Source organism: Thermobia domestica, chromosome 2, assembly GCF_964235325.1.
Source record: "Thermobia domestica chromosome 2, izTheDome1.hap1.1, whole genome shotgun sequence".
Classification (NCBI taxonomy): domain Eukaryota; kingdom Metazoa; phylum Arthropoda; class Insecta; order Zygentoma; family Lepismatidae; genus Thermobia; species Thermobia domestica.
In genome coordinates, this window is record NC_137455.1 from 225,330,912 (window position 1) to 225,353,846 (window position 22,935).

Below are 22,935 nucleotides of genomic sequence, written 5' to 3' on the forward strand. Positions count from 1 at the left end.
AATTAGAAGGCAGAAATTGATAATGAAGGGGTAGCATTCTGTAAGGCCGGTGTGGGAAAAATTAGGGAATTACACGCCTACTTTCCCAATCACAATTTTACTCTGAATGTAAAATTGATTTTAAGATGGCGTCAGTGTAACGGTCAAATAATACCGCTAGCAAAGTTTTACTCTAGAAGATAAAAGTTTCCCAGTCCAATTGGACACCAACAATGGGGGTACATCGTGCAAATATTATTTCACACACGTTAATAAAATATATTGTTGGTAAGGTATATATTTACCAGGAGAACGCTAATTACGATATCGGCATAATTTTCTCTATGCCAAATATTGTTGGACAATAGTTTATCCTGATGGTAATTTTTTCTGAATGTCGAATTTCCTTCAGAAATTTAAGTTCAAAGAAAAGAAAATTGTGAATTTTCGAATTTCAAATTTTCTTTTTTCTTTTTTTTTTTTTAGTTTATTATAACTTCCTTTGTTTTAGAGAGACAGGTACACAGGCCTACCTCATATGGATGCCTAATGTTTCTAGACCAATTTGACCAACTCACAATCAGTGTTGCTACTAGCGAACTTAAAATCGTAATTTTCAAAATTTGATTATAAATTCGTGCCTATAAACACGAACGCAAGTTAACTTACGCCAGTCGAATATCGGTCCTTACTAAACAAAACAAAGTATATATCGTTACAATTGGGTGATTAGGGGACGCACGAAAAATTCGAATTTAGGTTCTAAACCTTGATTTTTTTACTTTTCTATTTACCATAATCAATATTTAAATTACAAGCTTCGTTTCTTAGATATCGACATGATACATCTGTAATGTATTAGTGGGATACCAAAGTTTGTTTTAAGATAGTTCACGTCTGTGTGGTAGCAGTGTTTCCAACCATAGAAAATTTCAATTCCCTATTTTAGGGGGAAAATATCCCATTTTTCCCTCTTGTTATCTGCACTGGAACAAATGTACACTGTTTGAAAGCCTCTTCTTCTTTGTCTACACAACACACCATAGAAAGTTTCACTTGGATAATTAGGGGAAGTACAGTAGAGGTTTACAGGTTTACAGTAGACCTGTTCTCTAAGTGGAAAGATATATATTTTTTTTTTGTTATTTAGAACTTATTTTGTATTAAGTCTGCTGGTAAAACTACAAAAGCTTATTTTTTTTGAACAGTGTAAAATTTATATTTTTACAGAATATTAAAATATAATTATTTACTAATATACATTATTGTGATAAGCTTTGCAACAGCATTTTCAAACCTTCGCCGAGATTACACAGAAAAGATCTCCTCCAGTTCCTTACCAGAGGGTACCGTTCCCAAAACTGGTGCAACGTTCCCTCTTTGTACTGATATACTAATGCGTTGTAGTAGAAAAGAGGTTGCTCTAGCGTCTCGTGACGATAAATAAATTCGGTGACCGACTTCTTTTATAAAGTTAAGACCTTCGGGACCCCATGAACTACCTGATTCGATAGCTATAGCGACAAAATGATAGAATATTTGTCGAGTAAATTGCGACGAATAATTGTTGAGTAAATTGTTTTTGTGTTTCCCGGCGAGCAGCCACGTTGCCAGCTTGTGCTGAAGAAGAATGTAGATTTGAAGGAGCGAAGATGTCGAGATAAGTAAAATTCCTAGAAGTGCTTTTCCTTTCTTCCACGGTATTAGGGTCATACCATCTGGCCTCTTGTCGTCTGCACGACTGCATCCCAACGGTTCACATATAGAAGGAACGCCTGCTGAAATTAATGCCCTCATGATAATGTCTTTGACGTTGGAGTGGTGTGAATGTCTGCCCGCACTATTGACACAGGAGAGTCCATGAAGGCCCTTCTTGTTTACGACACTTCTACAAGCAGGACATCTGTGTTGCTCGCAAACATCTGCTCCCAAACGCAGTGCACTGGCAATTCGAAAACTGTCATTAGGAAGATGTAATCCTAAAGAAGGTGACGGGATAGCATGGAGCCAAGCACCTGCTTCTGAAGATGATGTAGCTAGGAGTCTTCTGGGTTATCGGATGATTGAAGTAGAGCTGAAAAGTGATGATTTGTAAGAGGATCGTCCCAAGAGGATTGTAGTCCTCTCTTATCAAGATCAGGGGGATCTGATCCCACTATAGATGACCACTTAGCAATGCTATCGTTGACATCCGAATCCGATACTAGGCTAAGATCTTGTTGTAGAATGGTCTCGATCAATGGCTTAGCGCCATAGAATGAAGACAGAAAGGATGAAATAGCCAAATCCATGGCGCGGTGAATGCCGAAACCTCCGTGGTTAACAGGGGGGACGCCTGCAACCAAGAGTTATTGTTGAGTGAACAATTCAGCATAGATTCTAGACCGGTTTTCAAGGTGTTGTCATAGCATTCCAGTAGATAGCATCCCGCCAAGAAGGAGCACAGCGAAGAAAGTATAGCAGCCTTAGCATGGACAATGAGGCCCGTAGTAGGGAAAAGGCAGAGTAAGCTGAAATCAAGGAAAGACGTGTAAAGAAGAATTCTAATTTAGAAATTTTGTCTTTTAATATTGTTCGTCTTGCCTCATTAGATAATGCTGCTCCTAATAAGCTGGCGTCATCTGTCGAAATTCTTTGAATTCCAGGCGCGGCTTCGTTAAACAGCTTGAACAGCATGAACAGCTTTGTCAAACAGACTGCTCATTGGAGACTCCGAGAAAGCTGACCTCACATTTGGAGAAATTCATTTGCAATACGATCTCCTTAGCCCGTCTACGGATCATTTCTAATGTCTCTAGTACTGTATCCTTGTCTCCAGCTATAGTCCCGTCATCCAAATACCATATGTTCAGTTCCGTATTGATACTGTTAACGATGGATTATAAAGTTAGTGCGAACAAACCAGGGCCAAGAGGGTCGCCTTGTTGTACGCCACGCTGAGAGAGGATTATTTCATCTCCTAAGTATAAGTTGCTCGGTTGCGAGTAGCACTGATGGACGTATCGATAAATTGATGGAAAACTGTTTTTTACCTGTATGAGCATAGAGTCAACTCGTTAAATGCGTTTCTGAAGTCTATTTTCAGAAACACTTTCTCCTGCTGGTGTGGAAAAGAGTAGTACATACAAGCAGCGTGGACTGCTGCTTGTGCTCCATGTGGACGCAAACTCCCAGTTGGTGTGGGGATAGAAAATGTGTTAGAGGTTCTCTAATTCTATGGCAAATGATTACGCCTATTTGTGATTTTTTAAGGTAGGATGAGATTTTTTATTTACATGCTTAGTTTATTAGATATCGTCATAATATTTTGTGCGATATATCAGCGTGATACCAAAGTTTATTTTAAAGTAGTTTGCGTCTGTCTGACAGCAGTGTTTCCAACCACAGAAAATGTTAATTCCCGATTGTAGGCAAAAAGTTCCACCCATCATACTTATCCATCTATAATTTCCCTCTTGTTGCCTACATTGGAACAAATATAGCATTATCTGAAAGCCTCATCTCTGGCCTACACAACGCATCTTAGAAAGTTTCAATAGAATAATTAGGGAAGCTGCAGCACCTTCATATCTGTTGATTTTTGCTTCTGAGGCGGAAAAAGAGTAAAAATTTCGTATGTACGATGACAGAGATTTTTTTTTTTTGTTTTTGTATAACATCTAACGACTTCGCGTTTTTACTGTGAGTTGTTGATACAACAAATAATTTTTTGAGGTGACCTGGGCCCATTGTGGCAACAGTGGTGCCAGCTTCAAAATGTCTTAAATTTCAGTTAGGGAATATTTGTGAATTTTCATCCCTACATTTCCCTACCGTTGGCAACACTGCAACCAAACTTACGCCATAAAATTGCCAAAAATTGCCACATTCTTCTTCTATAAAGCAAGGTCTTAACCATTCATTAACTGAAAGTCTACGAAAATGCCAAAAATGATAAGGTCCCGAAAGGGTTAAGCACTCTCGATATATTCGCTTTAAACTATTTTTTTTTTCAGTTTCTTACACAAACTTGCAGAAATCTTTTCTAAATTTAAACTTAATGAAGTGCTGTATGACTTAATAATAATAATAATAATAATAATAATAATAATAATAATAATAATAATAATAATAATAATAATAATAAATAATTAATAATAATAATAAAGCAACATGTAATCATCCTTTGCATTTCACTGTTTCAAAGGAATTTTTTGTTTTGTTTTTTGAGAATGTGGTCTTTCTGTAATGAAAATTGAGGCTTCAGAATTATTATTATTATTATTATTATTATTATTATTATTATTATTATTATTATTATTATTATTATAACAGATGAAATGAAATATGCTAAATATAATATTCCAAACTATGCTACTTTATATCTTGGGCAAAAATACCTCTGTAAGGAGACTTTTATAAAAGCTTTTAATTTAACAAGATAATACATGAGATGATCCACAGCAATACCGAGACCTAGAGTAATTGCCATATATGGATAATTGGATAAATCACGTTCATTAACATGCATATGAAAGCTAAGAATTGGTGCGACTTCGGTCAACAGGGAAGCGACAATGTGTTTCTGAATACCTATGAACAGCTTTGTGAGCAGATCGCATTTAGTAAAATAATACTAGTAATAAAAAAGCCCCAATAAGCATAGGTCGGAAAAATTGTCATTCAGAATTTAGGGGCAGAGAGCGTGGGGGTCAAGTAATTCATGTTAATAAAAGTGTCAATAAATAATAATATCTTAGAAGATGGGGCAAGACTCATAAATTTATAAACTTTCGTATTCGTTAGCATGAAATGCTAGTAAACCAATCCATATTCAACCGTCCATATCTCCTGAATGAAGTGCTTTCCGGCTTATCGTTATTAGTTTTTTTTAAAAAAATCTATTTTAATGAGTACTTTTTGCCAACGAAGTGGGTTCCACATTGAGAAACAGCAAAATACTGACCAAATGTGCCTCACTTTATACCTATAGATTCATACACTACAAATCAAACATTTCTACATTACTGTTTTTCACTTAATACAAGTAAAACAATAAAGATAATTTTCGTTATGTATTTTAAGATTTAACTTTTTTTTAGGTAAGAAAGGAAATTCTAGAATAAAAAGTGAACGATTGCCCCTTCTCAACCCCCTTGGACTAACTTATACACAATATTTTGGGTTGAAAGAAATGAATGATAATCAAAGAGTTGGTGGAATAAAGAAAATGTAAGGAAAGGGAGAACCCGAGAAGAGCCACGCACATGATGTTCATTCACCACGAAATCAACTTGGGATGAGCTGGAATTGAAACAGGGACCTTCCACTCTAGAGGTGAGTGTTCTACCCCCATAGTCCGTGTAGTGCTGGCTATCACATTTTTATACCAAATAGTTTTCTCGTTGTATTTGGGTGCTAATTTCCACGCACATGATCACATGTTCCTGAATTGCCGCAGGAGGTGGTGACTCAAATGTAATGACAAGACAACCGGGCACCAAGAAGCTTGAAAGAAAGTTAATAAACAAATAATGTTCTTAATGAGGAAAATTTGTTAAAAATATGAACGCTGAAGTGCTAAAATATAAAAAAATAAATAAAAATTAAGAAAAATAATTTATTTTTAATTAACATTCTTTTCATGTTGAAATATTAAATTAAATGGATTGGATAAATTAATTGATGCATTCTGTACCTTACCCTCTTTCAGTAAATGACAAATTTCGGCGCAACTCTGGCAGTGATCTAAATGTTTCGTTAATTAGAATTGTTTTTACGATAAAAAATACTCTCTACAACAAACGAAATGGTAGAATAACTTGTACTGTGTTGCATTCTCTAGAGTAGTTCATATTTGCTGGAACAAATGTCGCTTGTCGCCTGGCTAGAAAATTCTGCACTCGTACGAGGACGTGCATTCGTGCGATTTTCCTACTTGTATTCGCACATTTCTTCCTAAAGAACAGTTTTGCCTTTTCTCCTCTCACTGTGGTAACGAAAAATTCCGCAAACAGATATCTCCATACATGCTTTTATTTTTGCACTCATGCTGTGACGCATAATATCTTTGCGATGTTATACATCATGCAACTTTTGACAAGACCTGGCGTAGTACATCTCTTATTCTAAGTGTTTTTTTCTCACAGTTCCAGAATCTTCATGAACTGAAACTTATAATTTTTGGACTGTTCAAAATATTTTTAATGATTGATTGAATCCATAAAGCATCCCTCTTTTTTGCTCCATTGCTTTTGTATGATTGTACTTAATTTGTTTGATAAAGTTAAATTGAACTTTTTAACTCATAATGGTTCATCAGTCTTATGATTTGCGGGTTAGTTCACCAGAAAAACGAACCTAATCAATCAATCAATTGTATTCAAGGTTCAAAATCCTTTCATATTGTGTGATCGGAAAATACTATTTTTTTAGTTTCAGAAAGAAACACATTTAGTGATGATCAAAGGTTGCACAAAGGTACTTGTACTAGGGCTTCAAATATACAGAAGAGAGGATGAACTACTCTAGGAATTTTGCATCATTAAAGATAAATATGAAAATTTATATGAAAAAATGAAAACATATATATTCTATTCATCATTTTCTTTTATACTTCTTGGTTCCTAGTCATGTTACGTCATTGCTTTCGAGTCACCACTTGAGGCAGTGAGGACAATTTGCGTGAGAGTCACGACGTAAATAAGGAAAACCATGGCTCAAAAACGTGCCAGTTAGCACCGAAAATTGACTGTGGTAATCAGCACCCAACCACTAAGCCACCGTAACCACATTCACATATATTCGCGTATCTTCTGCATTCTATTTGTGAATTTTACTCAATTTTAATGACTACTTTCCATAATTATACATTTTTTTTTACGATTGCATACCTGCTTATTTCCTATATATGCATTCAATTGCTGTTCGACCACTCAATTAATTTTATTAACCATTGCCTTGATGTATTAATATCTTTAATGGAGCCTCTTTCTCTCAGTAATCACCTCTATTAGTATTTTTCTTGATATCACACTAGACAACAGAATCATGTCAAAGACGAATCAAAAAGCCTTGCATCCATATACAGATTTACCAAGAAAAGCAATCTCATTTTATTAGGTCTATAGTTGAAATCCCGACTCATGTGCGTCGGGGAAGTCCGTTTAAAGATGCGCTTACCAATAAATATATTAAAGAAAAGTGTATGTTCTTATCTGACATTGTACTCGAGACCTCACGTACCGAATTGAGTGCACTAACCGTTATGTAGTCGGCGAGTCTAATTTTAAAATCTAGAGCACCCTTTCTTTTGATTATATGAGTAGCCTACATATTGTAGATAGCCCAGTGATTTAATTAGTTTTATTTCAACGTAAATAAGCCAATGGCATATTGTTCTGTTTATTTTATGATTTATATTCCAGTGATTTCCTATGTGATCGACCTTTTTGACACATAAGAAACCAAAACGCTTTCTATTTGACGAACGTCAATTGTCATGCGTGTCCCATCGTTTCTCCTCGGTCTCTTCTCCCCTAATTATCTCATACAGTTATGATAGGTGTCCTACTCGCTGGTCTAGTGACTAGCACACACGCTTTCGGTGCATGTGGTCCCTTGTTCGATTCGCGGTGGAAGAGCATATAAATTTATACACACTATGGTGATTTGGATTCCATCTCAAACTTTAGGTACAGTTCTTGTATAGCTTCGCTGTAGAGAAGGTACACTAAACTTCAATAATCAAGTTATGACAGATGTGATAAGAAATGATATTTGTATCTGCCATTTTAGGCAACAGTTAGATTATTCCTTTGTCTAAGTTTCGTTCCGCCTAAAATGACGGGTAATATAGAAGTTCCCGCGGAAATAAAACTGGAGGTAAATTACATAAGAAAATTTCCCACTATGTGTAGAGGTGAAAATTCATATATACACTGTTGTTTTGCTTAGTTACGTAAAATGAATTAAAGAACATTAATCATGTAATCTATGAAAGTAAACTAGTCGATTGAGACAAATAATTAAACATGTCACTAATCTAATCTAGAGATAAATAAATCGACAGCGTACAAATACGAAAATAAATCTTTTCATTATTTTTTAACTGTTTTAAAATCATTGAATACCTCAATTTTTTCAAGAAAACCATGTACTGTATATTGAAGGATCATGTCTGGCTCCCTAATTAACGATCATGGTCAGATGTGGATTAGTTCCGTGAAAAGAGCGATGATACGAAAGCGCCATAGCAATTGGTCAAAGAGGACATCATACCAATCACACAGGCTGCAACCAAAAAGCTGTTTGCATAAGTTTAGCTAATTTTTACGCTTCTGGGTGCACCGAAGTCGAAAATGACCCCGTTTCTTCCTGGGACGTCAAGGTGTTGCACAATCAAAATGTAACGTGGTCAAACAGGTAGCTGGAAATCGCTAAAATGAAAATGCATCACACGAAAATAAAAATGAATGGTAGCCGTTATGCGTCTATTCTTGTTGCTTATTCGGTGTGCTTGAAGGAGACGTATGAAAATTTAGCCTTGGTACTCACGAAAGTGCGTTACCAAAACCACAACTGGTTGGTATGCAGGGATTTAAAAGTATTGTGTATGGTGCTGGGACAACAGGCTGGGTACAGCAGATACCCTTGTTTCCTCTGTTTATGGGACAGTCGAGACCGCGAAAATCACTTTAAGGTAAAACATTGGCCACCAAGAAATCTAGTCGTTGGTGAAAAGAATGTCATCAGAGAAACCTTGGTGCCCCGGAAAATGTTTTATTATCACCGTTACATATAAAATTAGGCTTAATGAAGCAATTTATTAAGACACTTTCCAAAGATAGCGAATGCTTGAAGTACTTGGTATCCAAGTTTATCGGAGGCAAAACTGAAAGAGTTTTTTTTTTTTTTTTTTTTTTTTTTTTTTGCTTGGCCTTGATATTAGAATACTCATATCCGACAAAGACTTCATCAGTTCAATGACTCCAACTCAAAAAGAGGCTTGGGTTGCCTTTACTGTGGTCATCAAAAAGTTTTCGGGAAACTGAAAGGACCCATAGTACAAGCAGGCACGTAGCCAGGATTTCGCAATAGGGGGGGTCCGGACGAAATACTGTGGTTATCACACCAGGGGCCCGATCATTTTAAACTATTTTACTGGCAACATATATTCGTTCGTTTAGCAGGATTCCGTAATTGGGGGGGGGGGGCTGTCATGAAATATTGTGGTTACACACCAGGAGATTAATCAATCTATACTATTTTACTGGCAACATATCCATATTGGTTTGTTAGGATAATAAAATGAGAATATGTTAGTAATTATTTTAATAAAAAACTATGAAGAAATCTTGAGTAAGAGAATACAAAAAAACGTCGAAAAAGATAGTCTACCGAGGTCATTCGAACTCGGTTCTTCTTGTCTTCTTTCTTCTTCTTTTTCTTATCTTCGTTTAATCCCGTCAAGGATAGGAACGAAATCTCTTTCGGGAGTAAAGACACCCAATAAAATGGATTAGTGTTGCTGCGAAATTCAAAATGGATCATATTATTGGTGATTCTGGGTATTTCTTAAGTTCTACCTGAGAGTCTATCTTATCTAACCGGTTTGTCGATCGTCATTTGTAGTTCATAGGATTAGCATGGAGATGATGGAATTCGGAATGTTCTATTACAATAATATTCATTTTTAACTTGACTCCTCCGTTTCTTCCACACAAAGCTCCTCATAAGAAAGAGTAACCAAACGCTTGGTGTAGCTTTATATTTTTGACGATGATTCATCTTTTTCTCGTTTCTTTTTGTTTCATACTTCCTTAAAATTTTTTAATTTCTGGATCCGAAGGGGGGGGGGGGTCCGGACCCCCCGGACCCACCCCTTGGCTACGTGCCTGGTACAAGGAAATGGTGGAAAAAATGTTGCACGCGTTCCGAAAGCTTGGTTGCTCCATGAGCAGGCAGCCACCTATAAAAGGACAAGCTCCAAAAAACGAAGTTTGACCTTTAAAAAAAGACGATTTCACAAGCAATCTGATTGAGGGTGGGAGCTCCTCCGTGGCTAAGCGGTTAGCGCACGCGCCTTTGGTGTGGAAGACCCGGGTTCGATTCCCGGCGGGAGCTCATGTGGTTCGGATTCCACGTTAATCAGTAGGTCCACGTCTCATATAGCCTCGCTGCTGAAAGGGACGCTAAACTAAAATCAACTCAACTGATTGAGGGTGGTATTACTTTTTTTGTCTTCACGTGTGTGCGTATTTTTGTAACACTGTTAATGGAGTGTCTGTAAATTGCATATTTGTGTTCATATTTTGTTCAACAATGACCACCCGTTTGTTCGAAACCCAGACGTCCCAAGACAAAACGCTTGTCATTCCTGGATTCAGCGCACCCCAACACATACGAATCAGTTAACTATACCGAAACAGCTTACACGGGAGGGTCCCACAAGTTGTTGCTCAAATCTGATTGCCATATAGCACATCTGATAGAGCATCATGAGAAATGAAAATGAGCAAAATTTAAGATGCTATGGACCAGAAGGATAGGAGCTACGGGGCTTCAAAATTTGAATATCCAAAAAATTATATCATGGAATTATGTGCGTTTAAAGTAAATATCTTGAAAACCGTTAAAGCAATCAAAACAAAAGTTACACAATGTAATGAGAACAAAATGCCCTATCGAAAACCATAAACAGTGTTGCCATAGGTGAAGCAGTGTTGCCAACTCTGCATAAAATATTTTGTTTCAAATAGTATCATATACAAGTGTGCACATATTTAAAACGCACTATTATCACTAAGCATAACAGTTAAGTGTAGTGGTACAGTGTTGGACACCGTTGGAGCTACGTATGCTAAAAATGTGCAATAGGGAAGTCTGATATGTGGCAACAGAGGGTAATAAAGGAATGCATTGGAAAAAAGTGACGGATCTGCATTACACTTCCATAACCTCGGTGAATAAGCAGACAACTCGCGAAAACAAAGTGATACAGCTTGGAAAGAAACACGTGTTTTCTAATTCTGTAAAATGATTCTCCAGATTATCTTATTAATATTTGGAATAGTAGTTTCTTGTTGTATGTCTTTTGTGTTAAGTGATATATTCTTTTACTTCCTTTCCAACATACCATATGATTAAGTTTGTAAACTGTAATATTATCATATTCACATTGGAAATATAATTATTTTATTACTATCTCATTTCGTTTTTAGTGGCCATGTGGTCTAGAAGGCTAGACAACCAACCTATTAGGGATGCGGGTTCCAATTCTGCCTCAAACATGTTTTTGTTGTACTTTTCACCCTACATTTCATAGCTATCTTTACAACAGTACGTTGTATATTTGTATATTTTTACTACTTGTAAATCCTTATTTTATTAGGGCGTAAGATATTTTAAAATATGTACTAGGCTGATTATGTAATTCGAAGAAGAAAAAGAAAAAGAAATATGTTAATTATAATATCGATATAAAAAGATATTTATATGTTTCAAATGTTTTAAATAATAGTATTTTGGAATGTCGTTGTCAGGACAACAATATATAAATAAATGGATTTTTATTCAACGGAGTTGGCATTTTAATGGCTCAATAAATTAATAGAACCGTTCCAAAATTGGTGCCGGAAACCCGAGAATAGGTTGTATCGTTTAGAAGTAAAGTAAAAACGAGCAACATTGAGCCTGATATTAATTGTACCATCTTAAGAAGTGGCAAGATAATATCTCGAAATATCATGAGTGCTACGGATAGCCAAAACTGACATGAATTTTCCAGAAAACGTAATAGATGTTTTAAAGGGAATATCGGAACAAATTATGAATCAAGCTCGGGATCAAGCGCAACATTTTGACGAAACGTTAGAGAAATTGCAGCAATGTAACGATGGCAAATGGGACCAAATACAAAGACAGTTAAGTCAAATGAATCAGCAAATTACAGTTAGATTCGAGCGTTACGATTAAGAAATAGGCAAGATAGTACAGAGATTCAACGAAGTTCAAGACTCTGTAGACATTATAGAGACAACGGTAAATGAGCACGCTAACCAAATCAAGCAGTTACAAGATTAAGTAAACTTCATTAAAGAAAGACGCATCCACGAAAGTGCAATGCAGACTGATGGGCACTCGAATACTGCACATCCCACATCTATCACTCGGGAATCTACACGTCAATACCGAACAGCTTATGAACATAATGAATCCTCGAGCTGTAATGAAGATAGCATCGAAGGAGAAAGAAGAGTGAGGCGATCATCCCATCAGAAACGAAGCCAATACAGGTATTTGAGGACAAACACAGGTAAATCGCTACGGTTTAGTGATGTGAAATCACTTACAAAATTTGGTGGTATTCCGGAAGATATAACAGCGAGGGAGTATCTCGAAAAATTTGAGGACGAATGTGAACTAATGAGCGTAGACGAATCTCAAATTTTAAAATTATTACCACATATATTATTGCCACCTTGTCTGACTTGGTTCAAGGCCGTTAGGAGTAGTCTCGGTACTTATTCCGACTTTAAGAACGCATTGCTATCTAACCATGAGAACGATTTCATGATAGCAAATAGGGATGCATTGCTAAGAACGAAACAATTCAATCCCAAGGTACATAAAAGAGTCACTGAATTTGTGGTTTCTACATTTAACGAGTTAAGAGCATTAAATCCGAGTCATCCAGAATCACGAATCATTGCTTCTATCCGGATATTATTACCTTTAACCATCTGACTATGCTTGTCCAAAATTATGAAAGTCAATCTGTAATGCAAAATGGTAATAGACGGCAGGACAGAGGTCAAGGCAATTCTGGTCGTAATCATATACAATATGCTCGAGTTCGCAACTTGAATATACAACCAGAAAATACATCTAATTCGTATTGTTTTAATAACAGAATAAATGATCACAATGTTATCAGTAATTAGACACAACTCAATCGCAGAAATGAAAACAGGAATTTTAGAAGTAGTAATCGGAACTTCAATAGGAACAATAATCATCGCATTTTTACACAAAATCGATTTACAGAGGGCAAACATTACGTTAATAGAAACCCGAATGTTACAACAGTGCGTAATCGCCAAGATAGTACTCAAGATTATGGAATACAATGTAATCTAACCGAAGTCATGAGTCAACGTAATTTAAACTAGCTTGTGTTGATGTGGCAGGGGTTGAATCCACGTCAGCGTTAAATACTCTAATCAATCAGTGTTAAATGTTTCTAATCGATTTTCTGATTAAACTGATTTAAAAAACTTAGATACAAATACCGTTTATCAATACTGTGACGCTGGGTCCAAAAATATGGTTACATTGCTCTTTATTAAAGGAATTGAAAAGGCTATTTTGGATTAATGTGCATTTTACAAGACAGTTTTCTCTTTTAGCTTGTCACAAGCTAGCAACAGAGAAAGGAAATACGCAAAACCTCGAAGGTGACTGTGGTTGTTTCTACTGCGCAAATTTCGTAGGATGTTTACTTGTTGAAGGTTATGTTTGGTTACTAACAGGATACACCATCACGATTTTGACAACGTGACCCCGCATTAAATGCGGAAATTTGGTTAATAGTTAAGAATCTATGGACAAGTCATAGATAGATGTGGATAAGTCTAGAAATCCTGTCATTGAAATCTTCCGGCGGTAACAGTCACGCTATCCGCGTGTGTACAGAATCACGCCATGTATTCTGGGTGCGGTTCCTTGCTAATAGCCAATCAGAATGCAAAAGAGAAACAAGTTTCCATATTTGTAGATCTGACGAAAAGGATATGCTGACTGATATGAGGATTGGGCGTGTCCCTCGTAAAATAATAAAAAGGGACCTCAAGGTCTCAATGATTGATTCGGACACTCAGAGAGGCAGAGATTCGGAGATACGTAGCTTCGAGATCCAGCAATTCGGGACGTCGGTTATCAAGTTGCTAAGTGTTAAAAGACTTCTACTACAAGGTATGTACGAGCACTCGTTGCATTATTTAACTTCAAGTTAAGAGATGTCATGCAGTACTATAAAATGATTTGTCAGCCTATCGTAAAACTTTCAAGAGTGAGAACTGAACTGAAAGTCGCATATTCGTATTTCATCTTCCATCTCTTATAACTTAAATATTTGAATATCTAACCTGTTAATCAAAATATATTAATGTACCTAACTGTCAATGAACTATCAGATATTCCATTACTTTTGTCAAATCACTAAATTAAATGCTGTTGTATAATACAATTTTAGTTATGTAATAAACTTAACTAATTAGAAATTATGTTGTCATTCCCCTAGATTAAACCACTTTTTCCCATGAAAATCATGGTGTAATTTGATTATATTTTCTTTGTGACATCCGCTACAGAATTAGCGTGAGCAGATCTCTACATTATGGTGGAATAAAACGAGCTAAGTAAACAGAAAAAGACCTGCACATCGTCAGAAATGGGGGCTCGTCCAAAGCTTTTCTTCCTTTTCTCTTTTCATTTTTCGGGACGAAAAATTTTGTGGTGCTGCTATGACATCTTTCCTTTTCTATTTTGTGTCTTATGTTTATGTTTTGGTATTATGTTCATAGTTATGTTCATGATAATTTAAGTGAATTATGTAAGTTGTCGCATTACTGCAATTGTGTTATTGTGGAATCTAATGGCAATTAGTGATCTGATTATATTGCTGATAGTGAAATACCCCCCATTATTTTTTTCTGATTAGTGAAAATAAAAATTTAATGAAGTAATTCGAAATGTCTTTCCATTGGTTCCCCCTTTTCAAACCTAAGAAATCTCCACCAAAGTTTCATGCTTGGTATATTGGAAAATCGGGTGAAGCAAGTTGTAAATATTGTAGAAAAACTCTTGCTCAGAAAGCCGCGCTCACGCAGGCCTTGCGCTCAGAATTGTCCCCTGGCAAAAGAAGCAACAGATCTGCTCGTGCAGCAAGCCAGTTTGCCAGTAGCCAGTTCGTCTCTTTCACTTGAACCGAGAATAGACCATCCTCAGCAGTATAGTTTACCGGATCCTGTGGATAGGCAACCGATAACGCAAACGAAGCGTTATAAAGAAAATTTAGCTAAGTTTGAAGAAACTTGTAATAAAAGTCATCCTTGACTCCTTTGGACAGTACACAATATAAACCAGTGGTCGCGAAACGAACAATTTTCCTTAAGCCAGAAAAACTGACTAACCCTTCTAATGAAGGTGCAGATAGTTCATCCGAAGAGTCTTCTGGCATTATGACAAGTGATTTTGAGTTTGATCCTAAATTAGCGTCAACACCTTTAAAGAAAGAAGAACAGCAGCAAATAGTTGCTTCAGAAGTGGTAAAAGATGAAGTTTATTTTCCATTTGATATACCACCTCACGTGAAAAAACCTTTGGAGGGCAAACTCCCAGAAAATTCACCACATGAATCAAGTAAATATGATTCCGAAGACGAAATTAAACAATTGGCAAAGAGGGAGATTTATCAAGAAAAGACTGCACGTGACGTACTACCACCAAGTCCTTTCTCATATGACGCAGGCGAAGAACTTAAAGAGTTTATAAATGAAGAGCCTTGTATTGAAAATCTAAGTTTTCCTAAATATCCACAAATTGCTTCTCACCCTCCTCAAGTGAAATATTCCCCCACTGCCGATAACGCACTTGCACTTTTGTTATATAATAACATTAGGCAAGAAATTTTAAATAATCACGAAGTAAAGACTCCCTCAGAGGATTCATTACACTTGGACGAGAATAAGTCAATAGATGTTAATTCACCCCCTCCGAAAGAACCCCAAATAGAAAATAGGCAAAATCGTGATGAATCAAACGAAGAAACTGACGATCGAGTAGCCAGTGTACCGGTATTGAAATTGCCGAAATTTAAAGGAAGTCCTAAAGAATCTGTTACTAGATTCCTTGATGAATATCAGACCATAGCTCGTGCTCTAAATTGGCTCGACCAGGAGCAATGTGTTTATTTAGCGGCCTGTCTCGAAAATTCGGCTCTTGATTGGTTCTTATGTCGTAAGGCAGCCATTCAACAGTTGCAGTTTCGGGAATTAAAGCAAATGATTTCTCGAGCATTTCCTGACGATTTATATAAAGGCCAGCTTAAACAGAAATTAATGAGAAAACGACTCCCTCCTCGTTTCCTTCCTGATAATTTCACGTATACTTTAATACGAGACTGGAAGTTCGTAAGACCTGAAATGGGAGAGAGAGAGTTGTTACGCCTATTGTATAAGGCGTTGCCTTCAAATTATGTCCAGGCATTAGTATTAAAAGAAGTATCAACAATAGATCAAGCCATCCATGTGTTGCGATTATTGTATTTAGCTGACATTTATACTGAATCTCATCGGGAAATGAAGAGAAAATGTAGAGAATTAAGACCACATCATGTAAAACCTTATATGGGTCTAAAAACAATTCGTTTGTTAAGAGAATATGGACATATAAGCGTGAAATCGGGAGAGATGGTAGGCCAATTGAAGTGAAAAGAGGTCGAACGAAATTGTGTGATCAAAGATTGCCCACGATTCCCATTCGAATTTTTAATAGAAAAATAGATGCATTGTTAGACACTGGTTCTCAGATCTCTGTGTTGGCTGAAGAAATGATTCCTCAAATTTTTCCAATTGCTAAGCGAATGCGTGCCACAATTCGTTTGCGCACATTAGGGGATAAGTTAACTCAACCACTCCCAGTGGTTAGGTTAAGTTTCCAAGTTGGAACCTATGGTCGAAAATCGCGTCGTTTATGGTTAAATGTGTCATTAGTTCAACAGTCTCAATTAGACAAGAAAATGGTTCTAGGAATAGATTTCATTCAGCGTTACACGTACGGTATAGGGTTACAGTCTATAACTATTAACGACAATCAAAGACAGCCGAACATGAAGTTTCATGTTCAGTATTTGCCAAGCCGCAAGGAACAAACAGTATTAAATGTGTCACATGTTCAGTTTTACAGCAAAAATGGTAACCCTCGGACAAATAGAAATGTTAGCTCAACATCGGTACCGCGTACGAAAGCTGAAGTGACTCAAAATAGTTTAGAACTTAATGATTCAAGTTCCTTTTCTGAAGACGCTCTTCGTGCTTTCAAACCGGAGAATGAATGTCCTATCTTGAAGGTCAATTGTATTGAAACTCATTCATTGCGTAATTTAATCAAAACAGTCGAGTGCATGCAAATACCTGCTGGAAAAGTTGGTTTAGTAAAAATTAAGCCAAGTTATGCTATAGTTGGAAATTATTACGTGGAACCGAATGACGTTTTACATCGATCTTATTCATGTTTAATACCGCCCACAAATTTTGTGGAAGAAAATGTGTTTGCCAAACTGCCTGTGTTCAATCTGAGTAAACGAGATGTGACTATACCTGACTCTGAAATCGTAGGACATTTAGAGAAATGTGTTCCTACACCAGAGGTAAGAGTGAACACGGTTAAAGCCAGCTCACTCCCCGCTGAGAAAGTTGAAGAATCGAAACTAAACTACAACACGATGTTGGCAAGGATGACATTTCCCCTGTCCTTTCGTCTGAAGATCGAAAAAGGGTAGTAGGTCTATTGAATGAATTTCAAGATATTATTGCGTGGACAATAAATGATATAACTGTAACACACGAATATGAGCATAGCATAGAATTAATTTCAAACATTCCTGTATCTTCATCACCCTATAGAGAGACTTTAGAGACTAAGAGAGCCATGAAAGAAAAGATTGACAGATTGCTTAAGCAAAACATTATTTCTCCTTGTCAGTCTGCATACGCGTCTTCAGTTATTTTAGTTAATAAGAGAGATAATTCTAAGAGACTCGTAGGGGACTATAGAAAATTGAGCTCCGTCATATCTCCTGACAGTTACGCTCTTCAATCACTAAACGATTTGATAATTTATTTACAAATATTCAATTTATAAGCTCAATAGACCTCAGATCTGGGTTTCTACAAATTCCCTTAAGGGAAGAGGATAAATTGAAAACTGCATTCATTTGTAGTGCTGGTCTATTTAATTTTAATGTGGCCCCAAAAGGTCTTTTCAAGTTCACCGCAGCATTTCAAAGAATGATCCATAAAGTGTTTGTAGGGTTAAAATTCAATATTATGTCATGCTTTGTGGATGATTTGATTGTTTTTGGAAAATCTATGGACGAAAAGTTGGATAGACTTCGGAAAGTATTCACTCGTTTGCAAGAAGCCAATCTAAAATTAAATCCCTCAAAGTCCCACTTCATGTATGCTGAACTACCAATTCTAGGATTCATCGTAGGACGCGATGGGGTTAGAATAGATCCTAAACGAATCGAGGCTATCACTAACTTTCCCGAACCAAAAACAGTTCGTGATGTACGTAGTTTAGTTGTACTAGCTAGTTATAATCAAAGATGTGTTAAGAACTTTCCAGTTATCGCGAAGCCTTTAATAGATTTGACTAAGTCTGATGTCCATGTGATGACCATGTGATCTTTCAATTTGGAGATAAAGAACGTCAAGCCTTTAATATCTTAAAGGAGAAGCTCGTTACTACCCCTGTATTAACCATCTTTGATACTGAAGTAGATGCTACCGAATTGTATGTAGATGCATGTGAATACGGAATTGGGGCCGTATTGATGCAAATCAAGAACGGAGAGAAGAAACCGATTGCTTATTATAGCAGAAAAATCTCAGACCATGAAGCTAAGTCCTTAACGATCCCAGAAAATGAGACCATGGCTTTGGTACAAGCCGTGGTACATTCCCATGCATACTTAATAGGAGTGCCTCACTTCACTGCATTTACCGACAGTTGTTGCCTTTGCTATCTGAGAAACATGAAAAATCTAAGAGGAAAATATCTTCTTTGGATGATAAGGTTACAATCTTACAACTTTTCGATTAAGGCGATAAGAGACTACCCTTCTAATAGACAGTGACTGCATGTCTAGATTTCCTACGCAGACTCTAAGTGAGGAAGAGAACGCAAATCGAGAAGAAGGACTTTGTATAAATAAAATGAAGATTGACGCGACTGATGTAATCAAAGCACAGAAAGAAGACGAATATTTTGGTAGAATACGCGAATTAGTAAAGTCTGATCCTACTAATAATGAGGCTCGTCCTTATGTATTAGTAGACGAGGTGTTATATCGTAAAGCCAATAACGATTTAAAACAATGTGTTCCACGATGTATGATCCCTGACACTTTATATGCTATCCATACATCATGTCTAGAAGGCGGACATCTTGGAGACAGCAAAGTGTTTTCTCGTGACAATGAGCGATTTTATTGGCCTCGGATGGGAACTGATATCAAAAATTTTATCTAAACTTGCCGCGAATGTCAAGAGCGCAGGGACCCAACCACTACACCATTAGGGTTGCATGAACCAATTAAAGTAATTAGTCCTTTTCATACCTTAAATTTGGAAGTATTTGGCCCACTGCCCCCCTCTAATGGTTATAAGTATGTCATCACCACTGTCGATATGTTTTCAAACTATGTAGTGGCACGACTATTAAAAACCATAACAGCCAAGAATGTTGCAAAGTTTTTATTAGAGGATATTATTTGTTATTTTGGTCCACCCCGCCATATATTGTCAGACCTTGGTTCTATATTCCACGCACTAGCGAAGTAACTAGTGAAATTATGACTGTATTAGGTATACATCAAAAGTTTAGTATTAATTACCATCCTAGAATAAATTCACGAATGGAGAAATATGATCAAGCTTTGGTAAACTATTTGAAGAAATATGTGTCTACTTCTCAAAAAGATTGGTCTCTATTTGTTAGAACTGCTTGTTACTCTTATAATACTACGAAACATGAACACCATCCTTGTTCTCCTTTTGAATTGGTGTTTGGTAGAAAGGCTGAATTAGGTATCGAACTCGAGACTCCATGCCGAACCCCGTATGGAAAACTCGTGAAAAAGAATCTTGGTCGTATAAGGAAATTAGCTCAAAGGCCTTAACTAGTCAGCAGTAAAAACAAAAAGCCAAAATTGACATAGGAAAGGCTATACGTAATGATTTAGTCCTCATTAGAAATTTGGTAATTAAGCCGGGGTTATTTCCTAAATGTATGCAACGTGCAGCATGAAGAAAGATAATGTTGAACGAATGAAGTTGTATTATCCAGGCTCTCGAGTTCCAAACCTGATCGATTTTGTTCGATCATCTTACACCGTAAGGTTTAATTAAAATATGTTAAATTAATAAGTTATCCTGAGAGGCGTGAAATTCAACGTGAAATTCAACTTCTAACGTGAAATTCAATGATGATGCAGGGTTTCTGAAAGAAATGTTATGTTAATATATATATAAATAAATAAAGAAGTAAATAGGTACCTAACCAATTAAGTAAATATATCTATGTGTATATGAAGAATAAATAGAGAAAAGAGATGTTTAGAAGAGTACGTGATTAGTTTGAAATCCATATATGGTCGGAAACCCTGCTACAAAAAAGGAAAAGAGAATAAAAAGAATATATATACAACTAAGGAAACAAATTGATTCCTTAAGTAGGTATTACCTTCCTGGTGTTGACAGACAGACAGACAAAAGAAAAACACCAAAAGAAAAGAAAAAGAGAGAAGTGGTTAGAAAAACAAATGTTATTTTTATTTGCTAAAGGTAAAACTTCCGTTAGAAGGATTGAAAATCGCATTAATGAGAATATCATTACAAAGAAAGAATAATAATTAAAAATAGGATACGCCTTTGTATTTTGTAGGTCCAGATAGGCTTTTGCCTTCGCAGCCTCAGCTGAGCTTAGTGAACCACTTGCCTTATTGGCAAGATGGAAGAAAACATCTCATGAAAGTTTTTCGAGTTAATTATTATTTATGTAATTCTAAGAGTATGTAACAAACTAGATTTTAATATGAGTGGAAATGGTACATCTTAAAAAGGTTTGGACCCCGCGCGTTGGAAAATATTTTACTCGTTAGCCAGGTCGTGTGTAAATAAAGTTGATTGACTAAAGTCGAATGGATCTGCTAAGGATTAAGTAGGTTTACGTGCCCTCTTTGATGCTCCCTTGGAGCTCCATAATGTGAAATGTAGTCAACCCAAGTTAAAATCAATCGACAGAGTGTACTGATAAATCATGGAGGACAATGATTCTATAATAATAGAGGCCGTGGTATAAGAGGTCATTATAATAATAGAGGCCACCCGTGATAGACAGATTAACAATAAGGATATAACTCTCAAAATGTAAGATCTATAGATAAAACTCAAAAATAAGCGAGCATTGGTATTTTTTTATTATCTTATTCATTACATTTCCTTAAATTTTATTTTCTTTCCTTTTACTGTTTAAATTTCTGCGCAGGTAACTAGTAGTTAGAAGAGATAGCTAAGGAAATAAAAGTGTATAAAAGGGACTGATATAATAATTTATATTCCTTTATATCAGAAGATAACCAATCATGAATCGCTGTATGCTTCATCCTCGTATAGCAGAATTGCGTTCGTATCCATATTCCGTAAGATCATTAGTCGAGCATTGGGTAAAGGAAATCTTAAGACTATGTTTTAAAAATTTCCTTGAAGGGTATGTTAAACTCATAACACCCTTGAATTTTCAGCTGTAGTTAGCCACTGAAGCTTATCTAAAATATGCACACTTGTGTTTTGGATGTTACTTAGAATTTAGCTGTATAAAACAAACGACAATGAGTTTCTGTAATTTGTAAACCGAAAGAAAAAATATGAAATTGCTTTCAATTTAAAGTTCAAAATAAAATATAGACAGATTAAACTCTCAACAAATGATATTATTAGTAGTGTCACGAAAAATAACATGGAATAAAAATTTTTAATTGGCATCTAACTCGGTTCTTTGTAGATGGGATTCTTGTAATAGGGTCTATACTGATCAGATCATCTTAGGGCTAATAATAATAATAATAATAATAATAATAATAATAATAATAATAATAATAATAATAATAATAATAATAATAATAATAGGGTAACTAAATTGTACCATACATTAAAAATAAATGAATAGTCATGAGCATTCTATAATCTGGAAACAATAATAAAATTAATAATTAATTAACATCCAATAATTGGCATAGTTCATTCAGCATTGCTAAGTATAAGGCAGTAGTTACTATAAGTACCTTTTATTTTCTCAAGGATGCATATTATGAAAACGTATTCACTTTCAGACCATTCATATTCATGGTTTGGAATGGTCCTATCCTGATGGAATCTCTATTTCAGCAGTTAAAGAACTGCTTTCCACTTTAATCATACCAAACAGCAACTTATACTGCAAGGGAAATAATAACATTAAATGAATTCTAAAGTTATTTAATCAAAGCTGAAAATTTAGAAAATTTAGGATGCCCTCGGATAGGAAGCCTTCCGTTCTCGAGTGAGCACGGAATTGCTCTTTGATATTGGAGGCTGATCCTTGTTCGCCCACTGCTCCATTTCGAACTCTGTTTAGACGTTTGTCTTTAATCATGACCTTTAAATTGTTATCTAATTGTTATCCTTAAGTTAGCTATTGTCGTTACCTTAAAAAAATTGCAAAAAAACATTATTGTTCCACTGGCTAATAAGGAATATGTGCTCCACAGTAGCCTCTTCCAGGAAGGCCCTTCTGCGTACGAGTGCTCTTACTCTGACCGCTTTAGGTTGGATGAAGCGTCATTCGTAAGAGTGACTTCCATTTCCCAGACAGCTTGACTCTTATCTGTGCTGACTATCTGAATCTATCAAATGTTATTGAGTTATGCGCTCTACTACTCCTTATTAATGTACTATTATGAACGTTATGTTGCTTTGTTTACAGATGATAATGTAGTTATGATGTTATTATTAGTACATAAATATATGTGTATTACTCTTGATTTACAAAAAAAGGAGAGATTAGTTGCGCAAATTATCTTTCAGGTTAATGTTAATTTAATGTTGATTTTGTGTTGATGTGATGCGATGTTGATTTAATATTAATTTACCG